Source organism: Olea europaea, chromosome 17 (genome assembly GCF_002742605.1).
Source record: "Olea europaea var. sylvestris chromosome 17, O_europaea_v1, whole genome shotgun sequence".
Classification (NCBI taxonomy): Eukaryota; Viridiplantae; Streptophyta; class Magnoliopsida; order Lamiales; family Oleaceae; genus Olea; species Olea europaea.
In genome coordinates, this window is record NC_036253.1 from 652,900 (window position 1) to 659,273 (window position 6,374).

Here is a 6,374-nt window from a genome sequence, read left to right on the forward strand (position 1 = left end):
TTTTTTCCCTGTTGCTGAATGTTGGAAGCAGTTTGATGCAAGACAATAAACTTTACTCATTTATTTTTTTTAATTGTGCTTGGAGGAAACTCATGGGTTTATGGTGTCGAATTTGAAGAATATTTGTAAAAGGCCCCATTCTCTTAATGTTTATGTGACCCCAGAAATTTCTGATACCATTATTACTTAAGGATGCCATGATGAAATCAGCATATGCTGCTGGGGAAACAAATGCCTGGGATATTGCCGTGGACAGCTCTCATATTTGAGATATTGGCACGGTGGAAGAAACAGAAGACCTTGGGAATGGTATCGATCCTTATTAAATTGTTAAGGAATAGGGAAATTCCTCTCATAAGGATGGTGTCGAGTATCACCAGGTACTGTCAAATCCAGAGAATTCTGAAGTTCCAAATGCATCCATTTTAGATAGCCCTTGGGATATAGTTGTTGAAAATTCAGAGGTTGATTGAACTATTGGAAACAAAGGAGTTTGAACAAGAGACAAAAGGAATAACAAAAAATTACATCAACAAAATTAAGAAACCAGAAAGTTGTCAAGAACAAATTCGAAGGCTCGAACGCGGGATCGCTGTCCTTAAACGATATTTGCCCCCTCTCGGGATTAAATGAGATGCTTAAGAGTTTTGGCAAACGGTTTGTAGAATTATATCAAGCCTAAGGATTTAACACTAAAGCACAATGCAATCCTCCAAAATTTTAAGAATACTAGGAAGATATTGAATATAAATGTAAATCAATAATTTGATTCAATGTCGATCTTAAGATATTTTTCAATGTTTCTAATGTGTTTGTATTGATCATTCATCATCTATTTATAGGCCTCAATCAATACACCACGAAATTGTGTCAAAACATGATGAAAAGTGACAACTTTTAATCCAAAACGATCACCAATTTTCAAATTGAAAATCAATCAACGACTATTTTTTAACACTCTGCATACGCATAGTAAAAGCAAATTTGATTTTGTTTTGGCCAACGTACATCTCCTGTACGTACAAAAATAATCAAATTTTCTATTCTACTTTCATTCCATTTCGTTTTTTTATTGAACATTTAAACAACAATTTCAACAATCCCCTACTTGTTAAAAATTTAATAAAAAACCTCTTAGTCAAATCATACGATACTCATGTATAAGGATTAGATATCTTTCGATTTGAATCTAACATAATATAATTCAAACAAGGTAAAGTCAGAATCAAAGGTAGCCGAAGCTTTGAACCAGTTATTCCATGTGAGAATACCGGCTAGAACACACACACACTAGTACCACGTGTTCTCAAGTTCCTCATAACTTGCTTAGCGCTGTTATGACATTGCGCTCATTCTATTCAACAAACTTTTAAGAGAGAAACTCCAACTCTCAATTGAGACGACACCACCTCAAAGGTTGTTTAGGTGAAATTCTTCCAGTACCTTTGTTACTTTTTCATCACTGAACTTCATTAAGAACTTTAATTACTCAACCCTCACTTCAATAACAACCACATTATTTTAATTCAGATAGGGTTACCACGGATGTTAATAATGCTGAAACCATCCCACATATCGAATGACTTGTTTTTACCAGTTGAACCCATGGATTACCTTTTAAGTAATGACAGGTAGGGTTTCCGTCATTGGTGGACCTTTCTAGTTTAAGAGTTTCAACCCCATCTCACTCGAAGCAGAAAATTTTTATTTAGTGGTCTAGTTAAAGGATCCGCTAAATTCTCTTCGAAAATTATTCCGCCTTTGATAATCGCCTTGTAAGTCACATTTATTATTTACTTATATGTCTAGACTTTCCATCACTTGTGACTTAGTATCTTATCAAATATAGCTAGCCAATAATCAATTCATTTAATAGATACATCTTGTTACCACAAATAATTCTCTTTTTATGAGGCCATAAGCTTCTCACTTGCCTTATTTAAAGCTTTATATATTTTTTAAAACACCGTTGGATGATTTCAAATCATTACATTAGTCAATCGCTTTTATTGTAGATTTCATACTTGGGTATTCACTTGCCATCATTGAATTATTACAATGACTTTCAATAGCATGAATATTCTTTAAATATTCCATTAGTTGTGCAAGCATGGACTGACTATCACAAAATTCATCCATTTAGACTTCGTGTATCTCATCTTTATAATTATAATTATAATCATAAGGGCTTTTCTACATTTTCTCCTTTCATAGAAATATTTATATGATTAAAAGATATAAGCAGCCGTAACTATTAAATCAAGTTACCCCACAATTCCTCACTTAGGAATTTATATGCAATCTTGTAATATTGCGTCCATAAGTATTGAACTTCTCATATAAGTTCACAAGCATTAATGTTAACTCCCACATTTCGCATTACACTCGAACTTAGAGTTCCTCATTATGTCAATCCCTACATTTGGGATTGTAATTGAACTTAGAATTCATCAACTCTTTCGTAGTTCAATTCATTTATCACTTTTGATAATACCCTTGAAAGTTTAGGTACTTTTTGATAGTGGTTGTTAAGTCACAATATACTTCAAATCGATTATCTTCAATTTGATCACACATTTGATCAAAGGTCATCTCATAGACCGTTAACGTTTTTCAAGCACAAACCAACTCAATTGGTTCCATGATTAAAGTCCAATTCAACAATGAATGAGATTGAGCATATTAATCTCCAATCATTTGCTATTTATCACTTTTGTGACCTTCATAAGATAGCATCATATCACCTCAAATGATAAGGTACATATTCACCTTATTCATATTTGAACGAAATCATATTTGTCATATTCATATGTAAATATAATTTTGCATAAATCATCTTACTTAATTGAGGCTACCATCACTAACGAAAGTTAATATAATTTTAACAAGACATAAATTCATTCAACCAACTAGTTTATCTTGTCATTCTCATATTCCAATAAAAGAAATGATTATTGAAATTCTTACACTTTCAACAAGTAGATGTCATTCTTCCAATATTATCAATCCAAGCAATGAACCATTTCCAATTTCAAGTCATTAAGCGAGTTAATTCTTATCACCAGATGATGATTTTCACTTAGACCAATTCAACTTACAAGTACATACGAATCATATAGTTAAACTCGACTAATGATTATGATAATTGCCATTAAATTGCCACACATCACTTTGTCTTTCTCATTGTAAACATATTCATATTTTAAATATAGGATTATGCAAGCCACTTAGAGCAGATCATAGATTTTGCAAATTAATACAATTAAAGATCCTTTTAGACCTAATTTAATATAACACCTAATTTAATATAACAATGATTATGTAAAGAGAGAGAGTCACATCATAATAATATAAACATCCTTAAGACATCAAGTCCAATATTTATTAACAATTTTAAGGAACATCAAATATTCCTTTCAAAACCACATTTTCCACGTTAGTACATCCGTGTAAATCATATGAATTAACAAAGAAATATACTCATATTCCATCATCTAAATGATCCTAGAATTTTCATAATATTTTGCATAATTTTCTACCAATAAGAGGCTTAATTCTCAATAATAAACAATCGTGCTATTTTTTTTTAGTTTTTTCATGTTGATACCAAGTCAATTACACCAGTCTTTCATAAGCCTCTACCATTTCCTTACATTTCATATAAATCAAATTCCATAATAAAGCATATTCAAATTAAAAGATCACACACATGCTTTATTCCAGTCAAATATAACATGCAAGGAATTTATACAACTATGCAATTTATAATTATGGACATAATATTCAGATTCCTTCCACTAGTAAGAAATTTCTGTGTGTTCTCATGAAGTTTATATGTGATGCCATCAAATATTTATATTTTATAGAAGATGTCCATGAAACGAACATGCATCTTTAATTTTCATGCAACGTCATGATTTTCATATTTCCATTTTCACGAGTATTCTCATGAAACACAAGCAACAATTTTATGCACAACCGAGATTTATCTTATAATCATTGGGTATAACATAGATAATGTTTATATTATATTCACAAAATATACCTCATGTATGCTTGAAATTGAAATGCAATTTTGACTTACCGAATTTGGAGAAGGCGAAATGATAATTTACCAAATCCAAATGCAAGAATTTGGATTCATGTCTTTCTACAAATCGAACCACCTCGTGAAGTTAATGCCATCAAATGTCCACATGAACAAAATCTCGATCCATCTGGTGGAAAAATAATTAATTGTAGTAATGTTCAGAACAATAAAATACAGAAATATAAAACTTATCATCCGATCGAGTATCGTGACAGCACGATATCCTAAAGTGAAATTGCTCATCGACAATTGCTGCGACCTCTGTGGATAATCACTCACAGGATATAACGATCGTAAACCACTTGTGCAACAATCACGAATGATTTTTTCAGAACTCTCAATTGTACTCCAAAATATATGTAAAAACTCGAGTATAAGAAATTCAGAATATTAGAAGGAATGATTGATGCAAGATGATTTTTCTATTTTCTTTTATGTGAGTTTTTCCTAAAACGAGATATGGGTTTATATAGGTAAGATGGAAGCAACAGTCTCCACCATAATCAAAGAGTACTGCAGAATTTTAATGATTGAGTAGTGGGTATTTTAATGACTGTGAGTGGGTTGCGTGGAAAGTGACTCAAATCTCTGACGTCCCACACAAATGCCACATTTCCAACCACTTTGGCACTTCATCTAATTTGATTATTTCTTTCATATTTTATATTTATACCATAAATATATAACAATCAACTTGATTTATAAATTTGATTGCCGCTATTGTTGTCTCGCTCTCCATCGTATAAATATCGTTTGAGAATGTTGGAAACAAAAGAGTTTGAAGAAGAGACAAAAGGAATAACAAAACATTACAGCAACAAGATAAAGAAACTAGACGCTAACCATGATAGGAGTCATTCAAAGCTGCTTAGTGATTCATTCAAAGCCCTAGACGCTAACCATGATAGGAGACAGCTATTGAAAACAGAATACCAGAATAAGACCCTCGATAATTTATTTGAGGTCTGGGCATTGATTTTTACTTGCAACTAATTTCTATTTCATGTTTGACTTCTGATTATTTTATCCTATATTTCTGGGTTGACATACCTCCATCAGATTAAAGCTTTTTTGAATAAGCGCATAATTGATCTCTTGTTTGAACCCCATTCTTTTGGAGAAATTCATTTTTCAACAGTATTTTGATATCATTTTAACCACACATTTTTCAATAAAAAAATATTACACATAAATAAATAAAAATTCTTTATTTTTTAACCACACATTTTCTATCAATATACTGTTCAAAAATTAATTCTTCCCAAAAAAATGGAGCTCAAACAAGGGCTAAATTGATGAATGATGAAACCTTGTCCGTACAACATCAAGTCCAGGCAGTTGCTCCTTTCGTGCTTCAGCAATTCACCTCTGACTCAATTCAGATGATGCAATCTGATATTTCCTTGGCAATTTCATTGTTAACTAATCGAAAAACTTGGGATCTGATTATGGTAATCAACTCAAAAACGTGTTAGTAGTACTTGTTTTCATGTTGCCTTTATTAATTTGGGGTTTTACAGTCCTGATGAATCGCAATGACACTCCTTCTTTTGTTCTAACTGCATCTGTAGTGTAAATAATAATAAATCCCTGTCGGCTCCCCAGGGCACATCCCAATTGGCAAAGATAAGGGCGCTTCAATGTTGGCAGATCAGAGGTCGTGAGCTCGATTTCTGGAAGGTTCTTGGAAGGCAGATATTCTCCTGAAAGGCAGGAGCTCTGTTGGAAGGCAAGGTGCAAAGATGAGAAAAACGACTTGCTACTTTGGCGGATCAGTTGGAGGGCTCTTGAGTACTGGTCAGTTTGAGGCACAACCTACGGTTTAACCTGTCTGTAGCTTGAGGGTTTAAGGTGTAGATTTCAGGATTTAGTTACTGTAAGGTGGATACCTGGATATCAAAAAAAAATAATAATAATAATAAATCCCTGCCGTCTTTGTTCTAACTGCATCTGTAGTTTTTCTTTCTACACTATCACTCTTGTATTTTGCAACTAATGATAACTTGAGTATTGAATGCATTATATTCTCTGAATTTCAGATTCTTAGATCGTTTAGTAAGTACACTGGAGGAAAAGAAGCATCACGAAGTCAAGTTAAAGGACTCATTGAAAGATTTATCACGTAAACGCATGGAAGTGCAGAATTCTTTATCTTCTTCCTGGCGAAAACAAGTAAGTACATTTGGCACGAGGAAGTTTTTGTGGAGGGCTTCTCTCTCAGTGTGTTTCTTCTTTTCTTTTTTTTTTTTGGGGGGGGGGGGGGGGGGGGGGGGGGGGGGGGGGG